General features: G+C 32.0%; 1 protein-coding gene across 5 annotated transcripts in view; it reads left to right on the top strand.

Moving 5' to 3' along the window:
- The window catches only part of sfl (N-deacetylase and N-sulfotransferase sfl), a 722911-nt gene that overhangs the window by 244546 nt on the left and 451401 nt on the right, over window positions 1-26964 (top strand). For 4 of the 5 annotated variants that reach the window (XM_075377448.1, XM_075377447.1, XM_075377450.1 and 1 more), the window contains one exon: window positions 17620-17667. The exons of the other annotated variant lie outside the window; for it this stretch is intronic. The gene's annotated coding sequence lies outside the window, so the exon portion shown is untranslated. The remainder of the gene's footprint in view (window positions 1-17619; window positions 17668-26964) is intronic. 5 annotated transcript variants of the gene reach the window in all.

Here is a 26964-nt window from a genome sequence, read left to right as displayed (position 1 = left end):
CGGAGATTAACATATAATAGACGATTTTAGCGAGCGTAGGTCATGTTTGGCTGAAATTTAAACTTCCTGTTTTTGACTAGGGTTTCCCGTAATCTATTTGAGATATCGGGTATCGGGTGGTTTGTGTTTTAATTTCTAGTTAATGTTTCTAGCCCCACCGGTGCTTATCTGTGTTCATCGACATATACCGACGAAGGTCCGAATAATCAAATATTTCGGTCTTTTACCGATACGTCGACATTCACCGGACAATATCGACATTTGCCAGATATCTGTCTTTCCGGGTAACATACACACGAACTGTGGCCGAAATGTAATTCACGGTTGTTCATAAGTCCGAAATATAAATATATATATATATATATATATATATATATATATATATATATATATATATATATGATATACTCGTAGTGTGTCAATAGAATTTTTGTTGGAGGCCAAGAAATAATGAAAATAAAATTTTAAGTAATTTTCGTACGAAATATTTTTCGTAATTTTGATTGAAGATTCGTTTCCAATCAGTGGATGACACTTTATAAAAGTTGATGTGGAATCTATAAACAGAATTAGTCAATCGGTGTTTCGTGCAACATAGGCGATATTCTGATAATAATTTGTTCGTCGGTGGTGAGTGAGAATGCGCGAGCCTTGTTTAAACTAGTTTAAATGAACAGGTTAGTTTTAGCTTTGCAGTTATAAAAGTTAACTTATCCGTACTGTGTAATATCCGTATATTGTTAATTTACTATTATTTGCCTGTAATCTACGCTTTATCGTAGAATTTAGAGATTTAACTCTGCGATAGAAGGAATGTTTTAATTAAAGAAGGTACATTTGCATTACGCAGTTCGTATTAACTAGAACTGTTAATCCGGCGATGAAATCCTTTGATGTATGCTTATAATGTACGATATGAATATGATATATATGTTATTTATGTATAACAGCGTTTATTTTCGACTAAATGATATTTTAATTAAAACTTATCCAATTATCAAATTAATCTGATATCGTTCTAATTTTTATTTGCTTTCATGAATCGAATGTTATTCTTTTTTGAAAAAATGAAGTTGTAATTTTTGTTATCTTTTACTTATAATCGTATTTTAATTAAAGCGATACTTTAATAATAAAACAAATTTATATTTATTTGAAAATGATTGCCGGTCGTTATTTTGTGGTAATTTAATTCATTCATTCGAGTTTTAATTAATTTTGTTTTGAATTATACCTGATGAAATTTGTTTAACGTTAAAGTTAATTAATTACGGTGTAATTTTTTTATCGTGAAATGTTAGTTGCCCTAATTTCTCTTCCTCATTTTGATACCGTGTTGCTAAATAATTAAATAAATACGTTTACTCCTAAAAAGATAATCATCCTGAAGTAAATTTTAATTAAATTTTTTCTATGAAAGTAAATAAAAATAGCTTTTTAGTTTTTTATGCGCGCCTTAATGGTTTTTATGTTAAATGAAAAGGAAATCGGAAAATTTGATCGATCTTTTTTTACGTGTGAAATTTCATTTTTCTCTGTAAATAGCTGTTCTTATTTGCCCTGCTGTTATGAAATATAATACAGGGAATTTTTTTTTATCGTTTAAAAAATAATTCTACAAAAATATATATATATATATGCAGGTTAGCGAAAATTTATCCGACCCTGAATAATCCACATAATCGGGAAATTTGCTTTTTATGTCGGCACTAATGAGCGGGTCGGTAACGCTCGACCTCGTAGCAGTAACATGTTTATAACGATCAAGTATTCTATCTATTTTGTATCTGTGCAGGTTCTCTGTAAAAGGCTATCGTGCGTTTATTCTTGAAAGTCATATTAAATCTTTTTTAAATTGCCGGGAATACTTTGCCGTAATTCTTACTCGATCAAACGTACTCTGTAATTCAATATTATTTCAACGGTGTTATTCTTTTTAGAGAAACCGGTGGATGTACGAAAACGGTTCGGCCCACAGTTTTAAATGACGAATTTTTAGAACGTTGTCCTGACATGCTTTTGAACGATCGCCTCAAAAGTCAACGGGAAGGCTGTCTCAGTCGATCGGAATTTCATACGGGAGTGTCTGCAAAATCATAAAGCAACAAAAATTACTTCCGTAAAGTATTCATGTCGTACGAAATAGCAAGAACCCTATGGCGGAAAGACTCGATTATTGCAAAACGGTTTATGCGTTTTGTTCGCGCCGATATTCAGATCTTGGATACATTTTCTTTAGTGACGAAGCAAGGTTTCATCTAAGCGTCTCTGTAAACCGGGAGAACACCAGTGCGGGAGTGCAGAGAACCACGTTGTCACGTTTTCCACGAGACTGTGTTTCGTTCGGGAAAGATCGGGGTTTGGCGCGCAATTTCACGTAATAGGATGGCGGGTACGAAATTTTTCAAACGTTATAACTGTTATAACATCCAAACGTTATAACTGACTTGAAAGCGCCGCTAGAAGAAAGGTAATGCGATCGCGGCAACTCGGTGCAACACCCTGGAAGTTGCTGCTGGTCGGTTACATTTGTAAAAATTGATTCCATTCAAGAAGCTACATTAATCTCTTAAGAAAATAACCGAAGTTTATTTTTTTGGTCTTTTATCATTAATTTTACAAATTATCGGTCCGTGTCCCCTTCAAAGCGCTCCGCTTCCATTCACACACTTTTTCCAACGGAATTTCCACTTCGGGAAGCAGTCCTGGGTATCTTCATTTGGAATGGCTTTTAAAAGTCTGTGACGAATTTACTTTAATGTCATCAAAAGTTTCAAAACGGCGTCCTTTCATCACTGATTTTAATTTCGGAAAAAAAAGAAAATCATAAGAAACCAGGTCTTGCGGGTAGACAGGCCGAGGGAGGAAAGTCGTCTGATTTTTGGCACAAACTGACGAATTGAAAAAATCTGATTGTGAGGGCGTATCATCGTGTTGCAGGAACACGTGGCGAGAAGTTGTCTCGCCACAACTCTGGTCTCTTTTTGCGGATTTTTTCACGTAATCCAAGATGTACAATTCCATAAATCGAAAAAACGGAGAGCATCACTTTGACATCGGATAGATACTGATGTGCTTTCTTCGGGCATGGAGATCCTTCGTATATCCATTGCGATAATTGAACTTTTGTCTCGATGTCGTAGCCGTAATCCCGGATTTCGTCTCCCGTCATGATCCTCGAAATGAATGTTTCATTGTCACGGGCTTGTTGAAAAAGTTGCCGGTAAACGTCCATTCTATGATGTTTCTGCTGTTCGATCAACGACGAACAAATTTTGCTGCGACTCGATGCACGTTCAATTTTTCAGTCAAAATGTCACACGGCATGATCCAATCGAGATGCTAACCTCTTGCGAGTTGTTCTGACAGTCAATCGGCGATTTGCACGCACCAGATCGTCGTTTTATTGAACGTGGGTGTCATCGGTTGAAGTCGAAAGCCTTCTTGGTCGAGGGTCGTATTCGATCGACTGACGACCGCGTTTAAATCGTGAAAACCATCAGTAACATTGATATTTCACCATTTGTAACCCAGAGCATCATTTTCGTGCGCTTGTTTGAAAATCTGAAACGTTCTCCACCGAAACTTCCAAAAGTTGAAATTTTTCGTGTGAAAGTATTCCCCAGATTCACGTAAAACTTTACGTTGTATCGTTGCAACGATCGAAAATCGCACATAACAATTCGCTACTGACACTTAGACACGTTGCACTCAAATAACACGAAAATTAAACGAGATATCAAGTCATTGCTGCCGACCGCACGTCACTAAATCTCCGTTGTCGCGTAATTAAAAATTTTCTTCCCTCGAAGAAGAAAATTCCTCCCTCCAGGTAACGGTTAACCGTGCGTGTTATTAAGGCGTTTTACAACGATTACGTGAAAAAATCCGCAAAAAGAGATCACAGGTGTGGCGAGACAACTCATTGTTCCTGCAACACGACGATGCGTCCCCACACTCAACTTCTTTCGGTTCGTCAGTTTATGCCGAAAATCAGATGATTGTCCTCCCTCAGTCTCCCTACCCACAAGACCATTTTTTTCCGAAATTAAAATCGGTGATGAAAGGTCGCCGTTTTGAACCTTTGAGATGAGATTAAAGTAAATTCTTCACAGACCTTTAAAGGACATTTCAAATGAAGATATTCAGGACTTATTCCCGAAGTGGAAGGGACAAGAAACAATAATTTGTAAAATTAATAATTAAGACTAAAAAAATAAAGTTCAGTTATTTTCTGAACAGACCTCGTAACTATTGTTATCTGCAATGTGACGTACCACTGTACATATAGCACTAGAAACCGTGCTTTTTTTGAAAGCTCACTCCAAATCCGTTAAATTCAATATACGTTTCGATTATTTAATTTTATTTACCGATTTATTTACTATTTTCTGATTAGCATCGCTTTCAAAACGCTCTTCTTTGAATCGTTATGTGCACTTCCCGTCCCGTATAAAGATTTCTCGATGTCAAGAATTTTTGTTGGTTTATTGCGGATTTGTTTTGTTAGACACCTATTTGATCAGCGTTAAGGATATAAGGACTTCTTTTAGCGACTTGAGCCCTTGAAGTATTTCTGTTTGCCTGTAGACTTTTCCGGGGATTCCTATACGCTGGCTAAACCTTGTTTTTAGTAAACGCGGGTTAAGGCGATATTAAATGTAATATAAACATTTTAGCGTGTTTTTTAATTATAATTTATTGTGTACTTCTTTATTTTTCCTGTTTAGCCTCTCCGGTAACTACCGTTTAGATAATTCTTCAGAGGATGAATGAGGATGATATGTACGAGTGTAAATGAAGTGTAGTCTTGTACATTCTCAGTTCGACCGTTCCTGAGATGTGTGGTTAATTGAAACCCGACCGCCAAAGAACACCGGTTTCCACTATCTAGTACTCAAATCCGTGTAAAAATACCTGGCTTTACTTGGACTTGAACGCTGTAACTCTCGACTTCCAAATCAGCTGATTTGGGAAGACGCGTTAACCACTAGACCAACCCGGTGGGTTAATTTATTCTGTACTGCAGGCAGTTATATGCAATGTTAATATCAATTTTTTTGTATGTAGATTTTAAATTAATTAAAGACTAACAAGATTTAAGAATACCTATAGGAAAATTCCTTGATTACCATCAAAATTATCCGGCTATTAACGTTCGTCGCTAGCTTGTAGGTTTTTATGAACCGAAACGTCTTTTAATAATTTTATTTCTCTTTCCTTTTTTTACATTTAGCGACCACAATTATTCTTAATCTATCTTAAACGTAGGACGTGTTCGATGTTACTGAGTATTCGATTATTTTTAATTTAGGTTAAGCTTTTGCGGTAGCTATATGTTTTTTTTATTCAGTTTGTAACAGATTCTATTATTAAAAAGCGTTTCTAAAGTTATAAACATATGATCGGTGCTTAAAACCGTTTTCGTACTTTTGTGACTTACTGGAAGAAAAATCCAAATTAGTGCGATTGCTTAATAATTCTTGCATTTAAGAACGATTATGAATAAAACAAAGGAATTTATTGCGGTTTTAGATAAAATATGAAGTGGTGATTTGTGTTTTTTTTTTTTTTTTAATAAGCTTAGTAATCTTACTAAATGATGAATGGTTTATTTTAAAAGTATATTTTTTAGTTTTATTATTTTCAATTTAGTAATAAATAGTTAACGAATTCATCCGCTACCAAACCGGAAAACCTCGTCTTATAACCGCATTCTTTTGAAATGACGTTGCATCTTTATCCTCCAAGAAACTAATTATAATTTACTACACAGCGAGATACGTTGTGAAGGTAGTCGATTCATCTTTTTTCTTAAGAATTCGTTAATCTTATAACATTGTCAAATTTTTTTTTTTTTTTTGTTAAGATTTTATTGTAAAATCTAATGATCGGAACAATGTATATGTAGTAATTTTATATTGACACCTTGTGAAACTATCAAGTTAAATACGGAATTTATAAATAATTAGGAAAGGAACATTTTGTTTCAATCGGGAAAAATAATCTGCTGTTTAATTTTAAAAGGTCTGCACTTCAAGCTTCGTAACACTGGATTGGATATTCGAGTCCTTATTTTACCGGTGTAGGTTAATTAATTACTAACCCGTTAGCGTTTATTGCGACAGTGAAGCGCGCAATCTTGAAGGAGCGAGCCTGAAGTAGGCACTTGACGTTCGTACCTGTGTGTTGATAACTCTTACGCGTTCATATTGTGTACTTAATAATATAATAAGTTCGGTTATCAGACTCGCGTTCATCGAGTGCGGTTGTAAAAATTAAAAATCGAGTAAATAATAAATAATTTCTGATTATTAGTTAATTAAATTATTTTTAGTAATGTTTTTAAAAATTATTGGCCGATTAAAGTTTTTCAATTAATCTTTTTAGAAGTTATCTTTATAATTAGTTGCAACAGTCGCCTAAATTTACGTATATTTTGTGCTATACGATATGAATAAAGTCGATTAAAGGACCCAGTAGAAACAACGGTTGATAAAACTACGTTTTCTGTTGAAGCCAGGCTTTATTTGACAGCATTTTATATTTTTTTAAATAGTGTATTAATTTGTTTTAAATTATTTAGTGACGGATAGCATTTAGCGACTAAGCGTTCCGGGTAGTTGGACATGAGGAGAATCTATCGACGTCGTTTTGGAAACGTTTGAATTATTTTTCCTTGTCGGTTCCCGTAGCCGAATACCGTGCAGGCTGAATTATTTTTCATAAAGACCCTCGGTCTAAAAGCCGATATTTCTTTCCTTCAGGTCGAGTTCCTTAGGTCTCATTTTTATCGTGTTTTTTCGATCGTAGCCGCTGTCCCCTGTAAGGCGTAGTAGTTGCTGTATTTGAGTGCGGTCTGGTATTAAATATCTGTTTTTTTATAAATACTCTTAGAATAAAAGTATTCTTCTTGTTAAATATTTCGGAAAAATATATTTTTTCACTTTGCCGTGTAAAGCTTTATTTCTGCCCAAACGTTTGGTTGTCGGGGTTTTTTGTAAATGTGAATTTTTAAGACCCTCTTAGTCCTAAAAACGCATAAAATGTTAGAGATTTGTACATACGTACATACTGCATTAAATATAAGACAAACTTAAAAAAATGGGCGTGGTAATTTTTGACTTTCAGTTTTTCAGTCAGTTTTTGACTTTTTATATACTTATCGTAGAAAATTGAGCTTAGTAAGGCGGAAGTATGAAGTTATTTAAAATTCCAAGATTTCAGTAGATTAGATTTACTGTCAGGGGGGGCGATATCAACATTATTTCTGTACAGTTTTTATTTCGTATCTGGAAAATCCTTTTACCCAAAGAGTTGAAATTTGGCACAAATATTTGTCTTTATTTATCCCAGCATCGACCCCATCGGACATGGGAGCTTTACGATAGACATTTGTTGGTTTTTTTTTAAATAGATAGTAAATATAATCTTTTTTTGCCTTCTTGGAAAACATGGCACCAAATCGGGCTGACTTAATTAAAGTAACTATGTACTTTAATAAAAGACTTTTAAGCCGAAAAAAGGTTGCTTAAGTATGATCCGTACTAAAAGTATACATTTTTTAAAGTTAAATTTTCAAGATTAAAAATCCAACTGTTTTTAGTATTATTAATATAGACGACACGGGAACAAGGAGTCTCCTGATTTTGCTTTTTTGTTTCTGGTAACATTAAAATGCGGTTTAAAAGCGGTTTGACTAAGAATTTTTTTAAATTATCTTTTATCCGTATCATCCGATGGATTTGGATTATAGGGCCGTCAGTGAATCTGTGTTTTAATTTTTCTCACTTTTGACTTCTGAGTTTTGACTTTTGATTTCGAGATTTTTTCTATAGAACGACAAATCGAACCGTTATTGAGCGATGAAGTAGCTAGAGAAACGTTTTTTTTTAAATATTCGGCTGTTTCTTTTGATTTAAATGTTGAAGAAACATAGGTCCTTATATTGTAAAAGGAGAGTAAGTAACCTTTAGTCAAGATTTTATACAGAAGGATGCAATTTATTTTTATTCTTTAGTAGGAGTTTTTTTATTCGGCTAAGAGAATTTTTATCAAACTTGAAGATTTACAGCAACCATTTTCAATCTGAACAGTACAGAAAAGGAAGACAGATCGGTCTAGCGTTGGAAGAATACAAATTGAATTATCTGCTAAAAATAATACTCTGTTATAAATTTGAAGGTTATAACGATGTTGAACGGCCCGGAAGTTATACCGAGAGGCCTGATATCAGTTAAAGAAAGATAAAAATTTTAATTTCATTGATTTGTGTTCGTATTAGGGTTAAACGAAATACTGATAAGTATATTAGATCTTTGACTGTGAAACGTTTAAGGCGAAAAAATCGAGACTGTTGATGATTAGTTGTCGGTAAGTTTACTGTCAATATATAAGTAGTGTTCATTTCATTATAATGAACCCGGCAGTGCTTCTCTATTGTCAGAATGTTTACCGCAATCAAACCTCACCTATCTCACCGTATAAATAAATGTCCTGAAACTTCTTTTTCTAAATTTAATGTCGTTGTATATATCGTCTATATCGATTGTCATTATCTATATCGATCGTCGACTATTTCAGTATCGATTTACTCAGACAGTTATATGCGATTAAATTGTTAACATTATGGAACTAATAACACGTTAACGTTCCCGGGACAAATAATAATAATAAATAGTGAAATTTTCAGCGAAATCGGTTAAGTAGTTTTTGAGTTACTAGGGCACACGCAAAACGAAGACAGTCTTTTATTTATATAGATAATTTGTCTTCAAAATAAAAAGAAAGTAACCCTTTCTGACTAATTTTCAATCTTACGTTTACGTCTTTGTGAACAAAAAAATAAATAAAAGTATTCCGATAAAATTTTAATTTCAAGAAAAACCGATAAATAATACAGGAAGAAACTACTCGTTAAATTTCACTTATTTAAAAATATAAGTGTAAAAAAGACTAATAAAAAATACGGTATTACAAATTTAAAAAAACAAAATCATCGGTTTATTTTATAAATAAATCTATTTAAAAACTAATGTATAATATAAAAATCGTACGTAATTTTATACCGTAATAAAATAATACATTAAACAATTCGGTCCCACGCACTCGCACAAACATAACTAACTATCTTACTCTCAGAGAACGCGGTAAAAATAAATGTTCTTATTAAAGATATGTAAAAATAAAACGCAAAAATCACCCAAATAAAAATGTAATTAGACTTTTTTATGTGTATATTTTTAAATAAGTGTAATTTAATGAGAAGTCTTTCTGTATAAATAAAAGTATGTGCCTGAATTACTGCCCTTTTCTCATTTTTCTCGCAAAAGTTTGTTGTTTTGTTTTCCAGTTACCGGGAGAAAAAAAGAAAAAAACCGAACTTATTACACCAAAATTAAAAAAAAAAATTCAATACAAAAGTTCATTTTTTAGTAATAGCTACTTCGCGTCGGTGGGGAGGGGGAGTCGTTAATCTTTTTTAAATTAAAAATTATTATAATGAAAAACTACGATTATTACGTTGAATACTAATTTATAATTCTATATAAAAAATTTAGATTAATTATCTTCCACCGGTATTCAATTGTTATCTTTAACAGCTGTCCAGAATGTTGTGCAAGTGATAATTTCAGTACTTTTCTCAGCGACATTTAATTCCATTGATACATTAAAATATTCCCGAGTTTCGTTTTCATTCCTTCAAAATAACGGTTACTTGTAGATTTATCTTTACGTATTCAGAAAATGTGTAATTTAATATTTTAAATTACGGAAAAACCGTAGCTTAAAAATTCTTAAATCGGGAGAGAGTTCTAATGAGAAAAAAGATATACAATTTTTTAATATTTTTTTGCAAGTTTTCGTTGTGTTAAAGTCAAGTTAGGTTAAAATAGTATTTAAAAAACGTGCTATTTCTTAATTTATTTAAACGAGCTTTAAATTTAATGTAACGAGGTTTTAATGTATTAAACGAGTTGTCTTTTTCTTCATTTGTTTGAGGACGCATTTTAATAGTGAAATGAAATCATATAGGTTATAAAATAAGAAAAATCTTATTATCAAACGAATGATAGAGCGACAAGTATTAAATTACACAGCAGTTATTTGAAAATTCGGTAATGGAATTAAAGTAAGTAGTATGTTGTAAAGGGTAAGAAAGCGTTCTAATCCTACTGATACACGTAATTAATTTTCTTTTGTCGCTTGCTGCGGTTATCGTAGTAACTGCAACGTATTACGATAAATTACCGTTTTATTTGAACGTTTACAAAATTATTCTTACACGAGTTATCCGATTAGATGCCTCGTTATATTGCAGTTTACGGCTTATAATTAGTCATTAATCGGTTTTTAGCTATAAAAAATAGAATAAAAGAAATACTCGGAAGAATTTTCCGTTATTATTATTTTCTCTTTTAAATATTAGTTTTCTTTTAGATCATTTGTATTTTTAAAACCTCGTGTATTTAGATCATTTGTATTTTTATTACATCGTGTTTTTCTTTCGCACCTTCATCTTTTCAAATTAATTTTTTAAAATTATTTTTGATTTTATTTCTTATTTGTCTATTTATAATCGTGACGTGCATATTTTTAATAGTTGTTTATTTGATCGTTGTTGTGTACCTTAGTTTAAAAGTGTCACCGGCATGATGAGCGTTCCATAATAGCCAGCACTCCATTTCGTTGGTTCAGTTAGCGTCGGCCTTAGGGCATTATTTGGACTAATAGATTATATTTTTAAACGAACCGGCTGGGAATAGAACACTTTACTTCTGAGATTATGCGTTCGATCTCTTAATATTCCTATAAATCAATGTACATGACGAGTACACAAAAAATTATACGATATTTCGGAAATTTTTACGTATTGTAGCTTTATTTAAACGATACTTGCGGGGTAGCTGCACTCCTTGTTTGCGTATTTGGTTCTGCTAGCGCTCGATCTGTTGATCGTCCTATTTTATTTAAAAGTCAATTACGCTTTGCTAGTGCACTTCTTCGATACAATTTTTGTTTAATTCGTCTGTTTATTGTCGATTTTTCATTTTATTACGTTATAATTTACCTAAATTTCTGTTATACCATTTATCTTAGTCCATTTCGGTTAATATCAGATGACTTTTGATGGCGGTGATCCTCATCAGATCTTTTGAACACGTAAGGAAATGTATTCGTATTTTTATTTACAATTACGTAGATAGATCCGACGATCTAAGAAGTGCAACCGAATCCTCCAGGAAAGTTCCGACAGATTTTCCGTACCGTGTGTTTCTATTATTGTTCGTTATTTTCAGGAGGGAAAATGGCTACACGTAACAATTATTTAAGACGGTAAAAAACATAGTAGTCGATTAGTAATCTGTAGCGTTTACTCTGGTTAAAAATTCCTCCATCTCCAGGCGATGTAGACGGAATGGGACTACCCGGAGGGAATTTAATTTATAAAACATAGCCTTACTCGTAGACGTTCATACTTTACAGTATTATTACAGCGAAATCGCTCTACTTCTACGAATTGTATTTAGATATAGTTTTATTAATCGATAGCCGTCTTTGTTAGGTAGATTTTCTAGATTCAAGAATGTGGTAACGACCTCGTTAGTCCCCCAAACATTTTTAACGAATGTTTATCCTCACCTCTAGTTAGAATATTGCTTATAAATTCCTACTGTTTGGCCGAGAGAAACAACATACTGTTTTAATTTGACTTTAAGCTTTCCGATTTAAAAAAAAACAAAACAGCAATTAATAATGTTTCTTGCTATGAAGCGGAAAACGAGTTTAAAAAAAAATATTTAGTCGATTCTTCGTTTCAGTTTTCGGCTAATATCTTTGTTACGTGCGGTAGAACGAAGGTTTCCACCGCAAAACCGTCGCTTAGCAGATCGAATATGTGGCCCCTTCCGTTTCTGAGGTCCCTTACAGTTTGCCATCTGTCTCTATGCTGCGGGTTTTAATTCATCTTAAACCCGTCATTGGTCTTTCAAGATCTTTCAGCTGCTTCCTCCTACCGCTTGTTAAAAACAGTTTCCATTCGGACACCTTATTTACAAAAAAAGAGACGAATAAAGGGAAAGAAAAAATAAATGCAAATTTAAATTAAGGATCTTATTGACAGTCGTATATAATCGATGGCCGCATCCCTGAAAACAGTGCTTATCGTAACTAATCCGGTAAGATGTTTTTTTGCGCTGGCTAAACCTTCCAGAATTAATTGCGATCGAAAATACCCGTTTTAAATTTCACATTTTTTCACTTCGTTCGTTTAGAGTGCGCTTTGTTGCTTGTAGTGAATACTTCCGTATCTTCATGTGTTGATCGTCAACCGTCTTCGGAACCGTTTGCGAATCCTAATTTGTAAAGGTCTGCTTTCTAATTTCTTAATAAAAATTCTTTTTTATTGTAGTGTACATTTTAACCGGTAAGTGCAGAATTATTGATAAAGTAATACGCTGCTTCCATCCTAAAAATATTCAAAAATGTACCCCGATATTCCGAAGATTTGCATACGAGAGGAGCGCGTACTGTGTTGACAGGTGAGGATCTTCAGCTTTTTTTTTTTTTTTTATTAGGATGATTTGCTTATTGTTGCGGTTCGTGTATGGAGGTAGATCGTTTTTGTTTTTTACCGTGTAGTTTCTTTCCTTATCGTTAATCCCGTCTTCCTGATTTTTTTTTTTTTTGTTCTGAGAATACGGTTTAGACCCTGTTCCCATTTAGAAGATAAGTATATTTAATATACCTTATGTGTGGCTACGGCTCCGTCTGTCGATCTTTACTATTTGAACAATATGTTAACTATGTAATCGGCGAATCGAAACAATAATTCGCTAAATCTTAAAATTTATCAAACTTCATAAAACGATAAAAAATTTTAAATAAAAAAATAAATATAATTAAATCAAAACGAACTGAAAAAAATATTCTTTTCTATTAAAACGTAAACACAAAGTAATAAGGACACTACCAGCAAAGCAAAAAGCTTGTGCGCTAGCATAGAGTACAATTCAGTCAAATTATAAAAAAAAAAGCGTCACTACAATTAAAATAAGGTAAAATAATAGTAAAGTCAACACCGTTGAATAAGTTAATTATAAAAACGGTGTGACGATACCGCTAAGTATAATATTGAAAAAAACATAATTATAAAAAAGGTGATTATCTTAAACGTAAGAATTATCTAAAAGAGAAATGTAATTTCTTCATTTATTCCCAACCTTAGCAAAATAAAGAAAAAAATATACTGTTATGCTTAATTCACCCCGTAATTTTTTCGAGTCAAAGATCTACTAATATTTAATAGTAGTAATAAACTAAACAGGGGTGAGATTAGTTAAAATGTTACTGCGCACAGAAAGTGCGGGGAACAAATAACTATAGGGCAAACGCAAATTGTATGAAGTAGTATGCGAACAGAAAATATATTTATTATTACTTATAAAAATTATTAAATTTTTCAGATAACGTCGTGAGTTAAATCATTAAAATCATCAAAAAAGTTCATCGCCCGCATATTGCCGCGGTCTACCAAGTGCTGCCGTATTAAAGCTATTTTGTATTATCTAAAGCACCGCCCCAGACTCTTATTCCGCACTGGCGAACGGATCGAGTATATGCAAAATAAGTAGTCTTAATGATGTTAACGTCATTAAGTTTATCGATTTTATATAACTTAACATTTAAATACTTCAAGTTATTACACGTATTATGTATGCGAGTGTTCCGTTTCAGATATAGGTCGATAAAAACTCTTTAAGCGTTTGATTTTTTGTAACAGTTTCCGAAGGATAGCGCCACGATGCACGTCTCAACGCATAAATATTATTTTCAATGAGCTCACGTAGGTGGAAGAGTGAATTTTAATGATATTATCACAGCTATCTGCCCGTAGCGGTTGTCCATTTTTATTCGGTGAGAAGGTAATGCGTACACCTTTTTTATAATTTAGGGTAAGAATTCGTTTAACCCGCGATACTACTTATGTCAGTCCTAATTCTGTATAACGTGTAACCTCTTCCGACGAAGAACTGCAGAAAGTGTGTTCGGCACAGGAAGTAATTTATTTATATAAATTAAAAATTTCTGTCTGTTTAATAAGCTTTACGGCTGAAGCGCCTCTCGCGTAAAGTTGATTTTGTAATTCCTCCTTAGTGAATAGATTAAAAGTCAGACAGAATGGCGTTATCGCTAGTCTGAGAAAGTAAAACGTACATACTTATACCGGAATATAATTAAAGAAAAGTTACATTCCTTTTCGCATCTCGATTTACCGCATTCGCATTTGTGTAAATGAAATGCGTTCGTTCGCAAAAAATATTTTATTTCAAATTTTTACAGTACTTTTACTAACTGTAAATGACATATTATGTTACGTCGGTGAGCGTTATTTTTTCAGTACGTATTATTACATCTATAATTTTTATTAATATTAAAAAAATTCTGCAACCTGAACGGCATTTTTAATTTCAAAATACTTCGTGTAATATATAGACGGTACACGATTAAGTTAGCCCTGTTTTTACCTCTTAAAAATGTAATAAATTCATATTTTATTTAAGAAAAACACAATCGAGTATTAAAAAATGGCCGCGTGTTTTAAATTCACGGAATAATTAAGGTTATTATTAGTTCTCATTTTTTTATTTATTTGTTTCAACAACTGATGTTACTACTGAAAGTGCTTGATTTATTATAAAATTTGTAAATAAATTTGAAAAATAAAAGAGGCGAACGTGTAGTGACAGTTACTCTTGTTATATTATCTTGTTTTACGTGAAATTTTAGACTCGATTTTAAACGTAAAACATGTAAATGTTCTTGTAATATGTAAATTCAAAAGGACACCGGCCGGTTTTGCAGAGTCGTGTTGCGGTTGAAGCTTTTCTCTTTTGAAAATATACGGTGAATGGTTTTGTCAGGAATCAAAATTTAAACTTTTAAATCCGCTGTGAAACTAAACCGCCGGTCTCTCACTTCTTTCCTTTAATCCTTAAATTCCCGTTTCCATTACTATAGCGTGTAATTTTGTAAGCCGTTACTAACTCGATAAATAGATTTGACGGGTAATTCGATATCGCTCTTGCGGTTAAAAGGTTATTTCTTCGTTGAATACGGCGTTTAATTATTATATTCTCTCCCTTTCGTTTAATTAATCCTTTCAGTTTAATTAATCGATACTTTTTCTTTTTTTCGTTGCGGTTATTTTATTTATTTTTTTTCAAGCCGATTTTTTATGAATAAAACATGTAAAATTTAAACGTCTCTAACTTCACGCGTAGACGAATATATATATATATATATATATATATACGATGTATCGATGTGTGCTTGCATTACAGTATATTTTTATTACGTACAAATACCGGTGTTTTAAATCGAATACGATTTATGAACTGTATGAGCTACGGGGTTATGTGAAAACCTACATTCCCGTACGGTGATTAGGGATGAAGAGCTGTATAAATATTACCTACAAATATTTTTATTTGTTTGGATTAGGTTAGGGAAAACGTAATATAAACGATTCTGTTCCTGTTTGGACTCTTATAGCAACAAGATAGCAAAGAGGAACCTCTAACCGTTTCGTAGTCGGATCTTCCTTTAACCGAACCGCACTAATATCTAGGATTCAGTAACTGAAATCGGATCCACAACCGCGATAAGAATTCTTCTAGTCGAAACCCGCAGAACGTCTTGAAGAAGAGATCTAAAACGTATACGAAGTTCGGTAAACAATACTACGGCATACGACTCGGCTGTGCCTTATAGCCGTTCTTGCCGAATTTAACTTACTTTCTATTTCGCTCGTACAGTATCCCTCTAACTATTTGTTGACGGTTTCGGTGGTTCAGGCTGAAAAGCGGTAACGCGTCACGTTCACGAAACGTGAATGCTGCCTACGATTTGACTGCAACGATTGGCGTTTCTTTAAATATCAGTGCGACTCCCAATAAGAAGAGCGATCTACACTATTGTAGACGACTAAGAAGTATCCTCTCCACCTTGTCGCTTGAGTTCGCGCGTTTGTAAATGAACGTTATGAAAATACATCCGGCAACATCGTTATACGTCTGAAGTACGCCTTATTCTTAGTTTGTAGGCGCTGAGGAGCACTACAAGAGGCCCCTCTCCGTAGGATAAGGGAAAGAGGTAGTTGTGAGAGAATTACGATTCGTCTACAGAAGGACAACGAATAAAATCATCTGGCATTTTACCTGTAGATATTTGGCGGTATCTTCATCCAGAATGAAACCAGTACGTTACTGATTATTTTGTATCGGTTCAAATATATTATTCAAAATTTCTTTCCGTTACGCGTATTTGAAAGTCACTCGAGAAAAAGGCTTTCGTTTCGGTAACGAAAACCCACGTTGATATTCATAATTATGTTTCGTGTATCCACGTGAAGGTTGCGCATAAAATATCTATTGTTTTTTTTTTTTATGTAATCGATTAAAGTCCTTTATACGCAGATCGCGTTGTTCATCATTTTTGTGCTTCTTTCGCGTTATGTAGTCAAAAATATTCGAGGTAAACCCTCCCCACCCATCTTCCCCGCCGACCAACTTGTTTATTATTGTTATTGGATAATGGATTAATAAAAAATCCGTTATTATAAAATAGAAACTGAATATCAGTCTCGTGATTGGAAATACAATTATTTGTTAATAAATATTTTCTTCGGTAAGGACAATCAGCTGTATAGTAAAATTGTCTTGTAACAGACAGATTTTTACCCCAAAATAACTAAGGGTTGTATCCGGTTTTAAACGAAGCATTGTATAAATCGATATAATTTGGTCGTCCTATATATATATAAATAAATCGTATTCGTTGTTTTGAGGAATTATCATTTATTTCTGTCTCACTCTCTCATGCCTTCACGAGCACACAACTCACTCGCACACACATAACACACTACTCGCTTAATAAATCAATGTAATAATTTGGCCAGGGCGTAAAACTTGCTCGTTATATAAGGTGTTTGTTATAGGTTTCATCTTTTACACACACACGCGCACACATACACACACACATACATACATACATACATACATACATACATACATACACACATACACACACACACACATACAAAATAAAAAAATTATTTCAAAGAATGAACGAAAATTATTAAATGATTCATGTCAATAAAAAAAAAAATTACGAACCGTTAGTGTAAATTGGTTTTGAGAATATATTTATAAAAATTGAAGGAGATTTTAAAAATTTATTTTCGTAAAAACTCATCGCTAGAGTAGCTAGCTTAATATTGGCTTTAATAAAAGAAGCGTTCATTTATTTTTAAATAAAATAGTGAAGATCTATTTAAGGATTTTTTTAGAAGAACGAAAGTAATTTGCATTTAATTCGACGCAAACTTTATATCCTTAATCTGGCTAAATTTCAATGATTTCTTTTTATTCCTTTTGAAAATTTTAGATAAGGTGGTGGTAAGTTCTTTTTTCGTTTATAATTTTATTTATTTTTTTTTTTCGTATTATTGTCGGATTATTATTGTTTATTGTGTTGTTTGTGCTACTTTTAAAAGTGTATTTTCATTACATTTAATTTTATTTAACTATATTAATACATTTTCCCCTTTTTTTTCAGTCGAGTGTTTACCTAAGATGTTAAAATCAAGTTAATAAAATTTCATATGTAAGTAAAATTATTTTTGTTTAATTACTGCTTGAATAAAAATTAATCGATTCTTTTTTTTAAATCGCTGTATTTTATGAGATCAGACTTTGTCCGTTTAAATTTTAAATATGTTTATTAAAAAAAAAAATTTGCGTTTGAGAACAAATTTAGACATTAATTAACGAATTGCGTATTGAAGTTTAAAAATAATAATAACTAAGGATTTATTTTTACCTCGTTAAATTGTAAACATGTACGTTCCGTACTCGTGCTTTATATAAATATAGTTCAAAATAGTATACCTTATATGCAAGTCTTTTACCTTTCTAAGTTTTTCGTTTTCTTCATGGCGATTTCTAAAAAAGATTGTGACTGTATTTGAATATTATAAACGTTATCGGTAATTTCACTTACCTCCAAAAAACTTGGAACCTTCTGCATCGTCATTAAAACTTTCATTACTCTTTTCGGCTAATCTTCGTGCAAATATTACATTAGAAAATAATTTGTCGGATATTCAAAACGCGTTGCTAAGATAAATTTTCATTCGGGTTAATATTTTTAACTTTTGAGCTCGACGCGATGTTTTAAGTTTTTTAAGCTTCATTGACAGTATTCATTGTGTGCTTCTGCAAGTACCGAGTAATAAAACGGTGGTGGAAGTTTTACCTATTAACATTATTATTATCATAACGCCTTAGGATCTTGTCGGCAGGAATAAAAATTTTAATTTCGAAATCGTTCGATGTTCTGCCGACGTACAGGAAGAAAACGTTAGCGTACGAAACAGAAACCGAATATAGTAAATAAATATATCAAGAAGGCGCTTCATTGATCCCTGAGAAACGCCGCTATGAATTTTTTCCTCGCCTTTAATTCGTATAATCTAAAACCCTTGTTAATAAAAATCACGTGTTCGTATCGTACGAGGATAAAAAGAAAATTAATCTTTTTAATACTTTTATTTAAAATCTTATTAACAGAATTAGAAAAAATCTTGCTACGACACACGCGGTTGCTCTAACGAAAACAATGTTATTCGTAGCGGCTGAAAACATAATTTTTATCCTCTAATTGTAACAAAAATTAAACTTATATTTAATAATATAGTTTTTAATTTCGTGGATGGTAATTTTGACTAGATTTGTTCAAGCGTAAAAGGAGATGAATCTTTTACGCGGTATCTAATTTGAAATTATATATTAATACAGTCTTATCGGCACCTCGTTTGATTATAATCGACTTAGAATTACATCAGTAGTAATAACTGAAAATTAGATTTGTTAAAAAAAAAGAAGAAAACAATTAGATTTTTCAACAGAATACAACTTAATCCCGTTATAATAAATTGTACGCTTTGCTATAGGTTAAAAAATAAAACGATTCTAAAAGACAGAATTTGTTGTAAAAAATTATTTAGGATATTCAATAATTGTTGTATCGTGCGATACAACCGTTGCGTGTCATTCGCGTTAATTGATTTGTGCGATTATATCAACCGCGGTACGATTAGAAATTGTAACGGAAGCGTATTTTCTCGTAGGCCGAGACATTGTGGTGTATTACGTTGAAATAGTTTTCATGTCTGGTTTTGAAGAGCCGGTTTTTTTTTATTGTTGTTATTTGAGGCATTTCATTCGTAAATGTAAAAATACGATTACAATATTTTGGATGTATTATTGGAGGAGATGCGTAATATTTTTAAATAAAAGTTTATATTTTACGTTTAGTATTTTCGGCTTGAGCGATACCGAAGGCTTAATAATATTTATAATTGTGTCTTTTAATTATTAAATATGATCTACTCGATTCGATAATTTTTGAATCGTTAATTAATTTATTTAATTTAATAGACGATATTGATTGTGACGAATTTGTTGTAATTTAACATTTATTAATTTAGTATGGAATCAACAATAATGTTTTATTAATTCGGTTCCGCTTTATATAGTATGGACTGACCCGATTATTTTATAACAGCGGTTCAATAATTTTATTTTTATCGTAGATTTAACGGAAAGTTTAATTATTGTTATACGTAAAATATTTATTCGTATTAACCCGATTTTTGATCCCAGTCTTTATGTTTGTTCGTACACGAACGTTAAACAAATTAGTTTCCGACCGGAACAAAATTAGAGGTTCAGATAATTTGTTTTCATTTTGTATTTACCAACACCTAACGTAAAAAAAAAAAAATAATAAAACGCAAACTTCTACATCGGTGTATGTTATGACAACTAAGATTTTACGTGAGATAGCGGTGAAGGTGCGGAGTCGGCGGCGACTTGAAACGTGTTTTCGTGCGGTTATTTCTCAATGAAACGGTCTCCTGCGTGAACATTTTTCGGGCGTGTTAGGCGATAGTTGTACGTTTTTAATATTACCCTTAAGAGAATTACGAAAGCTATTTTGTTTTTATTTATTTATTCTTTTTATCGATTCACCAAACTCGAAGCTGCGCATGAGGATATGAAATGGAAATTTACGTAGCGTATGAAAAATGACACGCCTGACCGGGACCTGCCGATTAGATATACTAATTATTATTTTCATAAATTTTTAAAACCGTTAATTCATCCGACTTTAAATTATATTACGGAGATTTAATTTGTTAAAGGAGAGCTCCACTAAAATTAAAGATGAGACTGAATATTTTATACGGTTAGCGTTTTATTGTCGGGTTAGTAATAAGTAGCGTACTATGAAACCCACCACCTGGTACGCCCAAGTAGCGTACTCGGACGTCCGGTATAGTGTACCGGCAAATATTACGGATTTCATCTTCTAATTTACCTCCTCGCGGCTGAAAAAGCTGTTTTAATGTTTCTTCTGATATTTTCAAATTTACGTTAGCTTAAAAAAAATACATCGGTACAGATTAAAATTTCCACTAAGTAGAGATCGTTCCCGTTCGGTTTCATCAAACGACGACTGAAATAATTTTTTTTTAAGAGTGTATTTTCGTTTTTTTTTTTACCAAAACGGTAACGGTACAGTCTTACCGATCGTTTTTACAAAATAAGATTTCTACGTAAATAAATTTTCTTTAAAGATTAAGAATTTTTCTACAGCGTATGTCGTTATTCACCTCTTTTGTTAAAGCTAATATTTCGTAACGTAATAGATAAAAGAGTTCTGCTCGAAGAAAAAGAAGTTGGGCGGGGACGGTAACGGTATTTCGCATTGAATTTGAACGTTCAAACGATGGAGAAAGCGGACTGGAGGGTCTCCTATAATTCAATCATTAATCGTTTGATATTGGTGGGATTTTACTTTCGTACAAAAATTTGGTACGCTCCCCTTTTATTAAAAATAATGAAACGGGTATCTTTGCGTTTTCAAAGAAAAGGCTAAATACCAATTTTCATATTCGTAAACTTCTTTCGGTTTCCTATATTTACATGAAAAAATTTACCGTCCCCCGAATCTGATTTCTGAAAAATTGTGAAAGATGTATCGGTTGTTTTTAAAAAAAGAACCTAAATACTAATAATGTTTTTTATAGAATTATATGCTCTTCCCGTTCATCCTCATATACGTGGAGTTTTCCAACACACTTCCTCAGCGGGTACGTACGATGTACCCTTCAAAATTCACCCGTTTAGATAAGGCGGTTCGAGCAGTACATCGATAAGACGGTCAAATGAAACGTATCGGTCGTATTTATACGTTCAAACTTAATATACTACTTTATTTTTTAAATATTGAGGGCGTAATTAAAACAAAAAAAAATGCAATCTGCGGTAATCCAAAATTAAAAGAAATATCGCCCTCAGTTACTGTTACCGTTCTGTTATTTTCGTATGCGGCGGCCACCGTAGTTACAACTTTACTGTTTGCAGATTGCAAAAACGTGCCGTATTTAATAAAAACAGAAACCTTTTGAAGCAGAACTACTTTGTAAAAATTCAAAATATTCTGCCGGAGCCGTTTTTAACTAAACTAATCGCCGAATTCGAAGTTTGGCGTTTAAATTTTATTACCGTTTTGATTTGCTCGTTAATCCTTTATGTAGTATATATATTAATTATTTCAATCGAGTTACGTTAATTAAATTTTAACAATTATTACTCGTATTTATTATTTATGAATTTAGACGTGCGTTATCATTATAACGAAGGGGAGTTGTTAATAATACAATTTTTTAATAGGTCGATGTGTTACGACTGTAGTAATTTAATTATTTTTGACGTTCAGTGTACTCTGCAGTATTTTTATATCCCTTTTGCTATTAGTTTGTCTGTATAAACGGAACGGCTCTTACCGTTTTAATTAAGTTATTTATTGTTATCGATTTAGCGATCGTTATTTTTATAAATTACAGTCGTACGTATAAATAAATATAATACTTTCTATCGGAATACGTATAATGTATATTATAAAAAGGGTGAACGAATCCTACTTTTTTTAAATTTGTTTTCAAATAATTTCCTCTTTTATATATTTTGGAATTTAATTATTAAAATACGCACTAGTAATAGTTTTTACGATAGGTAAGAAATTTAAAAATCCGATAACAAAGTTGTACTCCGCTTTATAATGTTTACTTGTTACCGAATGCGCTTGTAACAAACGGAAAAGCCACTTAGCTAGCCTATAACAGACCGTATAATAAAAATGAATTAGCGGCCAGTAACGGGTCGGACTGAGTTTTTATTTTTAAGAAAAAAGTTCAGTGATAACAGTTAATAGACTTTATTAACGTACATTTTTTATCATTTCTTGCGGGTTTTATTTTTATTTAAAGCCGAAACGTATAATATAATATATATATTTTTAAGAATATATTTTAGTAAAGTAATTTCTTTTTCTGCTTTATTAGCTTCGTTAACTATTTTTATGCAAGTCTTTATTAATCGACTATGGATTTTGTAAAAAAAAGTACATATGTATTTATTTAATTTTAGAAAATATTAAAACTCGCAATTTTTATTTATTATTTAAATTATTGAAAAAAATGAAGTATTCTCTCCGCTATTATTTCACCTCTTCGTTTGTTAAATGTCTTTGAATTAGAGTCGAACGGTGTGAAGTATTTTCTTACTTAATATGTCCTCACGCGTACGGACCGAGTCCCGTTAAACATTACCCTTTTTTTCTTATCGTGTCGTAGATTTTTGTTTTCCACGTAAATTTTTGTGTCGCTTCTTTCTCTTTTCCAATATTTTATATCTCCTTTTATTGTCCGGGGTGAACATCATCTCTGCGTATCGGCATTCCGGTTCGATAACTATTGTAGCGTCTTAATTTTTGTTTTTTATAGACGTCTTTTTTTTATTTTTGTATATATCCTTCGTCGAACGAAATGCTAGTTCCGTTTTTTCTAGTTCTGGTTTTGTTAGTTTCTTTGTCCGGTCGGTTTTTTTTTGTATTATTTCTTTTAGATGGTTAAATTTTTCTACAATTGATCTTTGCGTATATATAGTTCCGTTTACGATACAGGATTATTATTAATACGAGTACTTTTCTATTCGTGCTCGTATTTTTAAGTATAAATTATAATTACCTGATATTTATTATCGCTTTTCTATTGAAAAATTCTGTTTATTTTTTAACCGTATTTAAAAAATGAAGTCGAAGATAATCTTTTGTTAGTCTACCGTATTAAAATCATCCGCCATTAATTCGTTTAAATATCGATGCGATGACAATAATTTCAGATTTTAAATTTATATATTTTTAAGCGTTATTTTTTTGTCTTTTAACCTATTTTATGTCGTAATTTTTTCGACTTCGGTTTCAATAAAAAAGTATTCGTGGATTTAAAATTATTAAAAAAGAGAGTATACGTTATATTACGATGAGCTTTGTAACAAAAAGGTTATAATAATAAATAAATCGATCAAAGAACTTCGAGCACAGTGGAGGCTTACAAAAAAAATTAAATCACGGATGCAACTTTGACTTTTCCGTTTTATTCAATTTGTTTTTATCTCAAAATACGTCGCTAGTTTTTTAAACCGATTACAGTGAAAAAGAAGGTTCTCAATTCTACTTTAATGTGATTTTTTTTTTTTTTTTACGTATTTCAAGCCTATTCTTCATTAAATAGATAAAAAAGAAAGCGGTTTTCACGACCGAAGATATGTTTCCTTTTTTTGTCATCGTCTCTTAGCATCCTGTTATGAGAGGGCAATTGTACTTACCGTGATCTAATTCCTTTATTTAGAGTATGTTTTTGCAAATATTCATAAGAATTAATTACAATTTTAACGGTAACAAAATGTAGAATAATAAAAAATCGGCTATTTTTCAGGATTGTAAAGCAAAAGCGTACGCTCAGTAGCATTCTTCGCCTCGATTTTCTTTTATCGATAGGTAAGTTTATCGTTTTACGTTTCGTACAGTAAGTTTTCATGCGAGCAGCGGTTTTGCATTCTTATTAATATTTATGATACGAATAAAAAATAGAAATGAAATTAAAATCGATTTAAAAAAAAAATTGTGAAGTAATACAAACACTTAAAAAAGAGATTGATTATCAAACTATATTTTTTAAATTCTTAATTAAATTTAAACTTCTGTAATCAGCGAAAGGTCTAGACGCTTTTTTCGTAAACATTAATCCTTTACTTTATTATATTTCTATCACCACGGCAATAGAAATATAATAAGAGATTCGATTTTCCTTTAACGATTACTTCTGTAAAGTATTTAATATTCGCATTATTTTAGTTAGTATTATTCTGTCATTTATTATTTTTTTTCAAGTATACTTCTTCTTCGTAGTTTCCTCTTCTGTTTTATTATTTTTTTTGTACGTAACGTCATCTTTCAGTATTAATTTTCTTCTTCTTCCTTTCATGTAGTTTTTTCAATCTTTTTCTTGACGATGCATTGCCGCTAAGCGTAGCTGGGTTTCACGAGAAAGAAACCGAAGAGCGGGGATCAACGACTGAAGGTTGAAGGAGCATATAAACGCGAAAATTTCTCAAAACCACGAGGATAACGAACGAGTGGGGTTCTAAGGGGCGTTGTTTCCTGCTTAGATGGTCGGGCGAATATATAAATTATAATAATAATTAATCGATTTATTATGTGAAAAATATTATTACTAAATAATAACGTAATCGATTTTGATTCTCATTAGTGCGATTGGTGTTTCGACAATAATTCGTTTGATAGTAAGTAATAGTTATACTTTCTTACAGTTTTTTCTTTATGCCTCCGTTGACGCCTGCTGTCTCAGTATCGTTTATCAGTTTAGTGATGGTGTGGATCAGCCCTTCGATGGAGAGGGTATATCTTGTACGAATCATAGTATACAGCCTATTTCACGTAAATGAATAATTGTTATTCTTGTATCCGTGTGAGGCAAACGAAAGTTTTATTTTCGTATAACGTTATCGTTCGAGTAAAAGTTATTTTATCGAGCGGGTATCGCGTCATCTAATCTGATAATAAAAGAAAAGCAAAGGGGCTGCGATAGTCCTCTATTTTTTCGATAAGAGTCGCATCTGATTCGTACAATATTGTTTGTACTTGTGTTTCTCAAAACGTAAAATATTACAATTATTGAATTAACTCCCGCTAACTAGGCGGGAGGATTCTACTTCTTAAACCGTATAACAGCTGTCCCCGTTCTTCTAACGCTGTTCTCTCGTACTGTTTCACCGCTCGTACGAGAACTTGAGACAGATATGTATGTTTCAGTCAGGTGGAATGTTACTGTTGGTGGCGCGTGGGTTTGGTATGCGACCGGCTCGATCTCTACTATCTTATGTAGCAACTCGTTCTACTATCGAAAACAGGAAAGCCCTTGAGCGGGTTAATGAAATTATCAGCGTGTAATACGCTACGTTTATTCTCCACTTATATTTACGTTAATTTATTAAATTTTAAATAATTTTATTAAATATATCGTAATAATAAACCGTTCTCAGTATATTTATTTTGTTACTTACATACGCGAGTTATTACTTTTTTCGAGATTATTTTCAATTTCCTCTTCTCGTACGTTTTTTCGTACTTAGTTTATAAGAAAGGTTGTCGCTACTAGTAAATATGATCCCCAACTTAGTGACAAATTTTTTACGTAATCCTCCGTGTTCGAGTTCAATTCGGCTTTATATGTCAGGAATCGGAGATATAAATCCTTCAGATAGCTGCTGATGATATAGATTTAACTTTTTATAAAATTTTCTGCGGTTTGTAGTACTTAGGACAGATTCGATTAATTTTGTTGAAAATCTGTTATTGAAAATGGTAATACGTCTATTTATGTTGAAATTTATGGGAATTTTACTCGTGCGCGATTTTTTACGTTATAACTAGTATTTGTAGAGGATTCGATTTAATTCTCAATAATAAGAACGAACGACCAAACAAGCGTATGAAGAAGAGTTAGGAGCGAATCGGTTTTCCCGATGTCTACATCAGCGAGTCGAATATGCTATTACAAATCAGAATTCCAAGACCACCGAATTACAGTTTATGTTCAAATCTTCGCTCTTGTTTTATCCCGTGTAACGGATCGATAATTAACTTAGTAACTCGGAGAAAAAACTCGGAATAGGACCGCTTTTATCTCGTATGCTTTTCATATGATATATGGTTTCAGCCCTAAGAAAGACTGCGAGGAAATATGTAAAACATAAAATTAATGTAATTATTGGGTAAATACGAATATATCTTGAATCACATATTATCCTTAATCTGAAACTATATATATTTTAACGAAAATACCATAACAATAGAATACCTCTACAAAATTGTTTGTTAAAAAAGAATCTCGTTCCTCACACCTCCAATACAAACATTTTACCGTTTTATAAGAATTTCCTTTTCGCTGCTTCAACTTTACTATTTCCCTTTTTTTTATTTTGCGTAAAAAAAGATCGGTTGTACGATGTTAAAGTGTATTAAAATTTACCGCAGATTTTAGAGGAATTCAGAAACTGTAGTAATAGTATCAATATGTTTTAATATAGAAATTTTTTATTTTAAATTTGGAAGTTACTTCGTGAGGATTTATTTAATCGTTCTGTATTTAGCGACATTGTTCGGTTTTTTTTAAATCTGTACTGTAATACTGCAGCAGATTTTTGTAAAAGTAATTAATATTTAAAAAAAAGTTTTTTCAAATTAAATAAATGATAATCATATTTATTACTCTAAAAATATATCAACTCTTAAAATAACTCGCTTTAAAATCTATCTACAATCCATTTTTATTATCAATTCGGTAATGTTTACTTTGCTCGTATATGTTAGGTTATCGATACAAAAAGTTTGTCGATATTTAACTTTTTATAAAATCCAAAAAAATTCATTTCTATTTAAAAGTATTCAGTTGCGTCGCGGCATCGTTAC

This window comes from Lycorma delicatula, chromosome 10, assembly GCF_047948215.1.
Source record: "Lycorma delicatula isolate Av1 chromosome 10, ASM4794821v1, whole genome shotgun sequence".
In the NCBI taxonomy this organism is placed as follows: domain Eukaryota; kingdom Metazoa; phylum Arthropoda; class Insecta; order Hemiptera; family Fulgoridae; genus Lycorma; species Lycorma delicatula.
The sequence above is the reverse complement of the archived record's forward strand: the minus strand, read 5'-3'. Positions and strand labels throughout refer to the sequence as shown.